The sequence below is a fragment of the Protopterus annectens genome, chromosome 13.part0 (assembly GCF_019279795.1).
Source record: "Protopterus annectens isolate FY-2018-M chromosome 13.part0, PAN1.0, whole genome shotgun sequence".
Classification (NCBI taxonomy): Eukaryota; Metazoa; Chordata; order Ceratodontiformes; family Protopteridae; genus Protopterus; species Protopterus annectens.
In genome coordinates, this window is record NC_056747.1 from 396,866,751 (window position 1) to 396,878,134 (window position 11,384).

Sequence of the window (11,384 nt, forward strand, 5' to 3'; positions counted from 1 at the left end):
TGGCTTTACTTAGTTTAATAGAAGCATTTCAAAATGAGTGTGAATAGAAATCTAACCAGAAGTAGACATGAATCAGACAGTAATTGAAAATGCCAAAAAACAAAACAAAAGAAGGAATATAATGGAAAATACCAGAAGAAAATGGGAAGATAAATGGAAAGTCCACAAAAATAGTGGCAAATGTTGAGAACTTTTAGAACAACTTCATGTTCATAACCAAGAATTGATGCAGGAATGGTTATGGGGAGGTGAACTGAAACCAAAAGATGAAAGGCTAATTTTAGTGGCCCAACACAATGAGCTATGTATGCACTGGTTTACAAAGTCTATAGCAAAAAGGGATACACACACAAATTCAGGTTCTGTAAAAGAGAAATGAAAACAGTTACACATCTTGTTGCTGGGAATGCATGGCTGAAGGTCTGTATACCGAAGGCACATTAATGTGGGAAGATTGTTGCACTGGGGATTGTGTAAACACCACAATATAGAAGTAGTGGAGAAGCACTGGAAACATATACTGCAAAGCATTAATCAACAATGAGGAAGTATATCGTATGAGATCCCATAATTCCAAACAGTTCAAAAACAGCTGCAAGAAAAACAGATAAAGTAGTCTAAGAAAAAAGTCAAAAGTAGCATTGATTGCTGAAATTGCTATACTTAGTGATTATAGTGTCTTGGGTGGCCACGGTGGTGCAGCGGTTAGCGTTGCCGCCACACAGCAAGAGGTTCTCTGGTTTGATCCTTGGCTGGGGTGCCTTCTGTGTGGAGTCTGCATGTCCTCCCTGTGGTCACGTGGGTTTCCTCTGGGTGCTTCGGTTTCCTCCCACATCCCAAAGACATGTTGTAGGTGGATTGGACACTCTAAATTGGCCCTAGGTGTGAGTGAGTGCATGTGTGTGTGCCTTCTGTGGAAGGTTGGGTGCCAGGCTCGCAACTCAACACCATAAAACTCCACTGCCAATCATGAGCGGACAGGTGATCCGCTGTGGTGACCCTTAACCGGGAAAAGCCAAAAGAAGAAGAAGAAGAAGAAGTGATTATAGTGTCTTGCATATAAAGTTATAAAATATTATAAATCCAAAACATTTCAAGAAATTAAACAAGACAAAAACTGAAATATTAAAAAAAGAAATCACAATATCCTACAGCAGATGGATTACAGCTCTCACATTTCCAAGACAACCTGGAAAAATCAAACTTAAATGTGTTCAATAATTAATAATAAAACAATCTGCAAAAGTCAATTATGATATCAGATGAAATAACAAACACTGTTAATACAAGTCAACTCATGAAACAGCATTGACATAGTTTTTATATACTATGTTATGTTTAAATGAAAAACATTAAAACTGAATGCTGAGCAGAAAAAATGTAACATACATTATCAAATGCTCTACTCTGTAGGGCTAGAGTCAAATGCAAATGTTACTCTAATCATACAACAGGAAAGGAAAAAGTTAAATGTACGGGAAAAGGGGAGGAGTCAATAGGAAAGGAAAATAGTTAAATGTATGGGAAAGGGGGAGGAGTCAATAGGAAACGAAAATAGTTAAATGTAAGGGAAAAGGGGAGGAGTTACGAAAAAATGCTACAAAATAAAAGATGGAAAGGGATGGATGAGAAGAAAGAGAGTACGTGAAAAAGAAAGGTTATCTATTCACCCAGAAAATATCTTATACCCATCCAAGTCAAAACATGAATATGTATCCAAGGCAGAGGGCAGAAGATTGCAGGATATTGTATGAAGTTTTCAGAATGCTAATAAAACAATGAATGGTTAAAAATAAGAATATACTCAGATCTGTCATTGCTTGTCATCCTACTGTAAATACAATTCCTGATAACATATAAAACACTGTCATATAGTACAGTCAGATCTACCGTTAAAATATGATGTTACAGACATATCTACACCACATTAGTTAACTATTTAGACAGACAACACATAGTACAGTCAGATCTACCGTTAAAATATGATGTTACAGACATATCTACACCACATTAGTTAACTATTTAGACAGACAACACAAACCATTGCTGGTCACACAGAATGTAAAGCACAAACTGGCATGGTACTAAAGTATATTTTGTATTAACTGCAAGTGTGTGAGTTCTTCAAGTCAATTCACTAGTTCTAATAATACAAATAATATGACATTAGGCAACTTTTGACAGTGTCACCCAAAATGTAATTTTGTACAGTATGTTTTGAAAGTAAAACGTTAAAGACTAGAATTAATGAACATACCAAAAATTAAAAATAAATGGGAAACTAATGTTTTGTATAAACATATATAAAAAGTACAACCAACTGATTCTAACTTTAAATTCTCTTTTTTTTAGAAAACTGACTGTGGCAATTTGAGTATTACACATGGCTATGATGATCTAAAATTACAAAAGATAGAGTATCTGAAGTTGTATCTTGTGAGCACTGACATTTTCAGGACTGAATCTTTTTTCTTTTGGCTGTTCCCGTTAGGGGTCGCCACAGTGGATCACCTGTTTTCATTTCTTCCTGTCCTCTGCATCTTGCTCAGTCACACCAACCACCTGCATGTCCTCTCTCACCACATCCATAAACCTTATTTTAGGCCTTCCTCTTTTCTTGTTACCTGGCAGCTTCATCCTTAGCATCCTTTTCCCAATATACCCAGCATCCCTCCTCAGCACACCCAGCATCCTTCCTCAGCACATGTCCAAACCAACGCAATCACACCTCTCTGGCTTTGTCTCCAAACCGTCCAACCTGGGCTGACCCTCTAATATACTTATTCCTAATCCTGTCTACCCTTGTCACACCCAGTGCAAATCTTAACATCTTTAACTCTGCCACGTCAAGCTCTGACTCCTGCTTTTTTGTCAATGCCAATGTCTCCATCCAATCCATATAACATAGCTGGTCTCACTACCCTCTTGTAGACCTTCCCTTTCACTCCTACTGGTACTCGTCTGTCACAAATCACTCCTCACACTCTTCTCCACCCACTCCATCCCGCCTGTACTCTCTTCTTCACCTCTCTTCCACACTCACCATTACTCTGAACTGCTGATCACAAGTATTTAAAGTCATCCACCTTCATTTTCAGGACTGAATGAAAGTTGGAATTACACTTTTAATATACATTAAATGCATTTAGGCTACAGTTATGCTAAAGGGCAAAGGTTGAGTAATTAAATGAGGTTATGTGGTAAAATGTGAAAGCATTATACTTAGTGTAAATTATGTTGAATTTTGTTTTTAATATTCTTGTTTTTGAGACCAGTTATAATCTATTCAGTTACTATGATTTTTTTTTTTTTTACTGGAATTGTTGGTATTTGGTTTCTGGTCTATGTGCTTGCATGGATACATTTTTTAATTGAGTATTCAAGTATACCTTCCCATTTCACAAAAATGTGCATGTTCTGAACTTGAGATGGTACCAGAATTGACAGACTGCCACAAGACCTTTTTTGGATGGATGAATGCAATCTGTTTGAGGATTGAAATAAATAGGTTAAGAAAAACAGAATAAGACTGAGTGTTTTCTAGCAACCATAAAAAGAGAAAACATATCTATATATATATACATACATACATACATACACACACACACACACACACACACACACACACACACACACACACACGTGAGTATGTGTGTGTGTCCGTGTACACCTGGTGTCAGCTGCGCATGCACTTCCAATGGCTTCTCCCTTTCTTTCACTACAGTGTGACTGTGCAGTTATTATACAAAAGTTAGAGCGGTGTGGCAGTGAAGCCCCTTACAAAGGGGGTCTCTGGGATCTTGCTCCATGCAAACAACAGTACTTTTGTTGTATATTTTGAGTTATGCTAGACTGGATGAAATGTGTCTAGATTAGTTGTGTTAGATCATTTGTGTTTAGATATTCTGATTTTAGATCGAAATATGTACACTAATATGTATGTGTATATATATATATATATATATATATATATATATATATATATATATATATATATATATATATAGGGTCTATACAATATTCTCAAAAGCTCGAATCTGACATTGTCAACACGAGAATAGCGAAAGTGCAGAACATCAAACGGGTAAATGGAAATCTCAGTAAGGGGAGATTTCTGTTTACTTCAATTTAGTGCAGTCTCAGACTTGATATATTTAAGTAGAGGGGGGTGTGGGAATGCAGGGGGGCTTGCCCCCTGCCTACATCCTTTAAATTTTCTTTTTTTGTTTTTAATTAATTTTTAGGAACATTCGAAATTTTAATAGTTCGATCACTAAAGGTTGACCTTTAGTGATTCGAACTATTAAACTTTCGATGTTCTAATATAGACCCTATTTTATATATTATATATATATATATATATATATATATATATATATATATATATATACACACACACACACACACACACACATGCACATACACACACACACACACACACACACACATAGGTTCATAGGTGTATACTAGGCTAATGGCCCTGGAGCCTTTACAAGCCTTGGCATTGTGCTGCCTGGCGTTAGTTCTCAGTGCCTCTATCAAGTAGAGCCACTGGAGTGATCCCCAGGGTGAACTTTCTATTACCCATCCACTCATGAAGATTTCTCTTGAAGAGGGACAGCAATGTGCTCTGCTTGGCATGTATAGGAAGTCTATTCCAGAGCATGGGCAGTCTCTGGGTGAGGAACCTGTCCCTCCAGCATGTTCTTGCTGATTGTGGTAATGAGGTTGAGGTCTCTGGAGTGTGTGGTGCAGGGGATTGGGATGTAGCATTTGTAACAGAGCTGGGTCAGATATGGCTTTGTAAGTCAAGCAGAGATCGCCTCTAAGTAGGCGATATGAGACAGAGAATACTTGGAGTCTTTTGAGTTTGTCCATGTAGGACATGTGTTTAATCCCTTGGATCCTCTTCATGAGGTACCTGAGTTGCCTCTCCAGCTGTTGCAGGTGTCTAGTGAGGTACATGCCAAATAAGACATTATACTCTATGATTGGTCTAATGAGGGAAGAGTACAGAGAGACTATGACCTCTTTCTTCCTGGATGCAAAACACTTGGTAATGAGTTGTGTCATATAGAAGGACTTTCTGACCACAGTGGCAATGTGGTGGTCGAATGAGAGGTTGCTGTCAACCTACGTCCCCAGATCTTTTATAACGCCTTCAGTGTTCAGTGGGCTCCAATTGATGTGGTAATTAGTGGGACCTGAGTTTTTACCAAAGGGGATGATGATGCATTTTTTGGCATTAAGCATAAGGCCATGGTTTGATACCAGTTACTGGTCTCAGTGAGGCCTGTCTGTAGGATGTCTACATATATATGTGCGCGCGTGTGTGTGTGTGTGTGTGTGTGTGTGTGTGTGTGTGTGGTGTATGTCCTTTGAGCTAAAACTGAAACTACCTAAACACAGCTGATCAAAATATAATTTATGTAACCCAGCATAACTAAAAAAATAAATAAATAGAATGATTTTGCATATGGGAAGCTCCTGCACCCCAACCCCCATCCACTAACTTTTAAATAAAGAAAAATAAAAGCATGCTTTCTGCAGGGGTAGACTCCTGCTCCCCATACCCTGCTAACTTATATATAACAACTTCAAAGTCCCACTATTGTGGAAGTAAGGGAAAAACACTGGAAGCACTCCACCAACTTCCGCAATCCAGCACAATGTCAGTAAGCAAACTGTAATATATTACTTACAAAACATGAAAGGATTAAGACAACTCATGCCAGTTTTCAAAACATCAGAAATTGTCATTATTATCAGAGCTATAACTGGCACACTGTACTGAAGAATATCATTAAATCAGATGTGATTAAATCACTTTTTTAACCACTTGCGATTAGATGAAATGATATTTAGACCATTTGTATTATATCCCCACCCACACACAGTCTAAGATTTAAACACCAGAATGAACTACAGATAACATTTCTAGGTAACATCCAAGAATATACAAAATAGAAATTTTGCTGCAAAGTTTTGATATTAGTTTTAGAAGAAAAGTTAACTTGGAGCAATTTTTGTAAATGTATCAAACTGTCAGAAAGTCCAAATGGTGAAGGATTTTTAACTAAAAAGGAAACTGTAACAAGAAAAAAAAAAACTCTATTATAAGAAGGCAAAGACAGATACTAGAAAGCAGTTTATTTTCTTTCTTTCTCTTTACCTTTAGAGGAATATTTTGTAGAGGCTAGAAGTAAGGTATACAGAATATGTCGAGTCTATAAATAAGTAAATAAAACAAAAAGTAAAAAATGAGCTCTTCTGGCATGCAGAGATAAAGCTATATCTTATGACCAGGTGACATTAGTTTAAATAACGGTTTAGATATCTATTGGAGCTGCCAAGGGGAAGGGTGGAATGATGTGGCATTGTTGGTTTGTCTCTCATTCTTTGGGGAGGAGGCATGGGAATGCATACATGGGGAATATCTTCCCATGGTCGAATCCCATGTGGACACTGTGTAAGACAGAATTGCACTGCCTCCAAGGATGCAGCACAATCGTAAGGGGTTATTTCACTTGTCAAAGAGAATGGCATGCCTTTGCTGACACCTACTGCATGTTGCACCCTAGAACATTTTACTAGGCATGCACTATGGGGTTAGGGTTCAAGCAGGATACCAAACTCTCATCTATGGATGACAATAACTCTCCCAACTAGCTCAAGCCTTACCCCGGGAAACAAATGGGCCTTGGACTCTCACCCAGAACTAGCAAACAAGCCAGTGGAATAGTGGGAGGAGGGAGGGATGGTGAAAATAGAGAACAGTGCAAAAATAAATAATTAAAATAATACATAAACAAATAAGATTTCATTCTGCAGTTGGAGTGATAAGGTAGCCTTTAGAGATAACATCTTGATTTTATTTTGTAAGAACTTGTTAAGGTTTGACAGATCAAATATAGGTCTACGGTGCTATCATTTCTTCCATCTCCGTCTGGGTACTGTCACTTATCCAAACAGCGCTCCCTTTTCACCCTCTGAAAAGGAACTCTTGTGACCAATGGGCTTACACCATCAACTAATTAATAAAACAAAAATATTTATCTTTCTCATTAGTGGTAGCTGGTTTTGCTGGCTTCAGATGTAAGCTGCTTGTAAAGCTGTACTTAATTATGCTATATCTTCCAAAATTATCACTGCCAACCTGCACAGCTGGCAAGAGTGAATAACCCCTGCTACTTAGTGCAACATGTCACTGTTGTATTGTCTAACGCTTCATACGAGATACCTAGCTAAAGGGCTGTCTGGAAAGAACCTAATCCTTGGAAATCAGTTAACTTCTCTTTCAGAGCTATTTGCTGTATAGAATGTGTACCAAACTACATGTACTAGAAGCTCAGTGAATGCATATTCACACAAGTATGCCAGTTATCCCACACTGTGAGAATTTGGTATGCATGGTTTTCTTTTTTTGATTTTTCCCAAAGGCACCCAACCTCCATTTCAAGGTTATACTATAGGCATTGGGATGTTCAACTTGTTTCATTTGCAGTGTTAATCACAGTAGCAAGTTTCAACCCCAGAATAACAACTTTTGCCAAAAATCATCCCTTAAAATGCAACAAAACTGTTATATGACTAACCCTACATGCTGTAGAAGAAAAGTGGCTACACAGAAATCACATTCATCATACTATCTTAGAGGTTTGGTTCCACCCAAGGTTTTTTATGTTATTTCCACAGAAGCAGATCCCTTTAATGGTACAATGCACTGACTGTGCAAAACTGTAACCTGCTATTCTGTTTATGAAGTGACATGAAGAACGGAACTAAATATGGACCAGCCCTACACAGTATATTGATGTTTAGTTCTTTCTTCTCAGGATCACACTTTGAGTCAATATCTACCTTCTTTTATGGGTAATACCACTAAACTTTAAGTGAAGATAAAAAATAAAAAATATCTAAACCATGGAATGAGTGGAACCAAGTGTGACTAAGCTCTTTCATCTTTTAAACAATAGGCTGGTAGCCTTTCTGGCAGATTTTTTGTTTTAATACCACTAAACTTGTGTATAGAAAGGAAGGAGCATTAGGGGAGTCTTGTTCAAAAATAGGGTGCATAAATAAGGCACACAAAAAAAGTTAGAGGGTTTAGCAGGTGACGTTTAAAGAGGAGTTTCATCACAGAAAGAGTAGTTAGCTCTTTGAATAACTTTTAGGAAGAGTGGAAGAGACAATAACAAAAAGACATTCAAGTAGTGAAAATATACATATGGTTCTGCTTGTAACCAAAGATGTCAAGAGGTAAAAGGTCAGCAAGCACTAAGCTGTTAAGAGGTGCTTTAAGTAGGCAGAAACTGTCAATAGGAAAATAATTATACATCAGCTTTTAAGTTTCATGTTCAAATATTTTGAGGAAGGATAGAAATAGAGCAGAAATAATGCAGAAGAAGGTAACCACAGCAACTCAGAATCAAAGTGGAAAACCACAGAAAGAGGAGAAAAACGTATTTTGCCCAGCAACAGAAATCTGGAAGACAAAATGTTTAAACTGTGAAGCAATTTGTATTGAAAGGACTGTAAGGATACTGCAGACAGAAATGGTTTCTGCAATTCCTGAGGAATCTAAACGTGTACGTGAATTGGAAAGTGTAACATCTTCAGCATTTTACCCATAATAACATAAAATCAGGCAGGATGGATCTGCTTTTGTTTCACAGGGATGGAATCTGAAATGGCCAAACTACAAATCATTTCTCCTAAACCTTCAGCATAATTCAGTTGTAGCCTAAATGTTTTACCCCCATTTGTATCACTAGCATTACTCCTGCCATGCTGTGGTCATGTATGTTATGGTTAAATGATGGGACCTAGATCCTTACATTAAAAACAAGTACCCTATCCACCTTAAACAGATTTCTGTACTATTTTGTTGATGATATGTATTGATGCCTATTAAATGTTATAAGTTTGTTCTATTTCCAGTAATGGCCCTTAGAATTATACTTTCTGTGATGCTCTACAGTGCATTATTTCTTCTACTACAGCGGCCAGTTCACTGTACAACCCTAGTTCCTTCTGCTGAGTTGCTCTGAATAGGAGGAATACTATGTGATACAAAGGCAGATACAAACTGCTTAGCATGTCACATTACAATGATTTGATATATGGTCTCTCTATACCTGACATTTTGTGTGTTTGTAATGTACTCTGCAAAGGCATATAAAATTACGTGACCCCATCAGATGACGTGAATAATCAGTACAAAGCTATGAGGATGTATCAACAAACTGGTATTGTTTATGAGTCTTTGCAGAGCTATGCAGTAAGATAGCACACTAGGTTCTAGTCCATTCATAAGAAACTTGGAAACATATTCCAGTACCAACATTGCAGTGAAGGGGGTGCTGCACTGTTCATACACACTGATCTTAATAGGAAGTATTAAATGTGGCTCTCCTACTTGAAAAAGACTGCATGGCAGTTGTCATTGAAGAATTATGGTGTTTACTTAATGTTCTGGTCAAATTTCTCTTCATTGCTAACAATACCATCTTGGGTTTTAATTACAAAAAAAATAACATTACCTCAGTTAGATCTACACACAACCAAAATGCAGTGAATGAGGTGGCAGAAAAGGTGGTCTTAAATGCAGTGAAGCTAACAATAGGGCTTTTAGTCCTACAGCCCACGTTTGAAAAAGGGCACAGAAAATAGAGATTACACGGCCAGAGATCTTATGCAGAATTTATGTCTAGACTGCCTTTCTTTACCTTATGGATGAGGTCTCACCTTATGCGGAAATTTCAGAGGTGGCTCTCATGGCAAATACTTTTAAGATTCAGCTATAAAATGATCAGCCCAGCGCTGGATCATAATATGGCAGCAAGTCAGTAAGAAAAGAGCAGAGCGGGAACATCATGAAGAAAAACAAAGGTGCAAAAATGGTTGCCAGCCCCATGTTGAGCCCAGAGCAGCCAAGAGAAGGACAGCATGTGACTAGATCTAGAGCCTCATTGATGAATGTGGGTTACTGAGGAACACTGTTAGGGGTGGACATCCAAAAGTCAGAATAAGCATCACAGAATGGTACTGTTCAACCTGAGCATTCCTGTTAATGAATGCAGTCAGTAGTATAAGGTGGATGACATGACTGCCGCCCTAAAGAAACTAATTTTTAGGGACAGGCTATTAGAAATGCCCCCCCCCCCAGAAAGAATATGTTTAGGTTCAGACCATTAGTAATGAATTGTTAGTTCCATATCAGTAAATTTCAAATGACTAAACTGAACCAAGTAAAAAGAGAACAATGGCCAAGTAATTGTTGCTTGTTTTGCTATTAACCCCCCCCCCTCTTATGGCTGAATGCAAAGCTGCATAAAGTCCAATTAAATTGCCCTCATGAAGGCTGCCTGGCTAACCTGGTGATGGAAGGTTGTTGCCTGACTAAAAAGGACATGCAATATAGTTTCACTCCTGTCTAATAAACAGCTTATTGTGGGTTGTATGGTTTCCAAGGTAGAAAATACAAAGTTGAGCAAAAACACACTTAAGCATGATTTTGTAGCATCATATGAAGCTTTAATTGTAAAAATGTCACCACACCATGCAGTGCAACCACTTTAATGAAAGTGTATCTTCACTGAATTCTAGACAAAACTGTTAGGCTCTATGAATTTACTTTTCACCTATACAGAATTAAAATGTGGCTGACATCCCCTCTTCTCTCTTGTTTCACTATCACTATACAACCAGGTTTGTCACTGCTGCATTTAGTGGTTCGATGCAGGGGGGGGGGGGGGTACTCCCACATTTAGACATCTCTAAGCAAAGTCAGTACATAACATAAAAATATCACTTACCCAAACAAGTCACATGAAGAACAAGCATATAGCGTAAGTATCATTCATTCTGATTCAGCCTTGGTTCTGAAAGCAGACAACTATTATTGTATTGCCTTTTTTTTTTCTTAAACCTGTCCGATTTCCAAAAACAATTCTCCAGTAGCTATTCACTTATCATGCACTTGTTACATCAAACACTGGTGCAAGCAGCATACAGCCTTTTTACTGCTTCAGACCCTCGCTTCCTGAAACATAAACTCAACCTCAGGGTCCTAATGCTTCCCAGGTATACTCCAAGGTTTAATTACATTTTCTTTATATGGGGTATTACATTCTGTTATCCAAATGAGCAGCAGTCCAACAGTCCTTGACGTCAAATTTAGCTAATATATCAAATGTTAAAATTAATATTATACACAGAAAGTGAATGTTTCTTCTTTATTGATACAGTATACTGAATAATATATAACAGCTGAGTCAGGCAGATATTGTGCCTTTCAACATGGCTAAATTGCATACAAATGAGCAATTATTACATAAGCAGCTTCAACATAAAAATAGCTATACTTCACCTTACATCGCATG

The 11,384-nt window shown here is 37.7% G+C and overlaps 1 protein-coding gene across 2 annotated transcripts in view; it reads right to left on the reverse strand.

The window, feature by feature from the left end:
• Positions 1-11,024, reverse strand: part of MATK (megakaryocyte-associated tyrosine kinase) — a 716,676-nt gene extending 705,652 nt beyond the window's left edge. For both annotated transcript variants that reach the window (XM_044054018.1, XM_044054017.1), the window contains exon 1: positions 10,818-11,024. The gene's annotated coding sequence lies outside the window, so the exon portion shown is untranslated. The remainder of the gene's footprint in view (positions 1-10,817) is intronic.
• Positions 11,025-11,384: the final 360 nt, after the last annotated feature.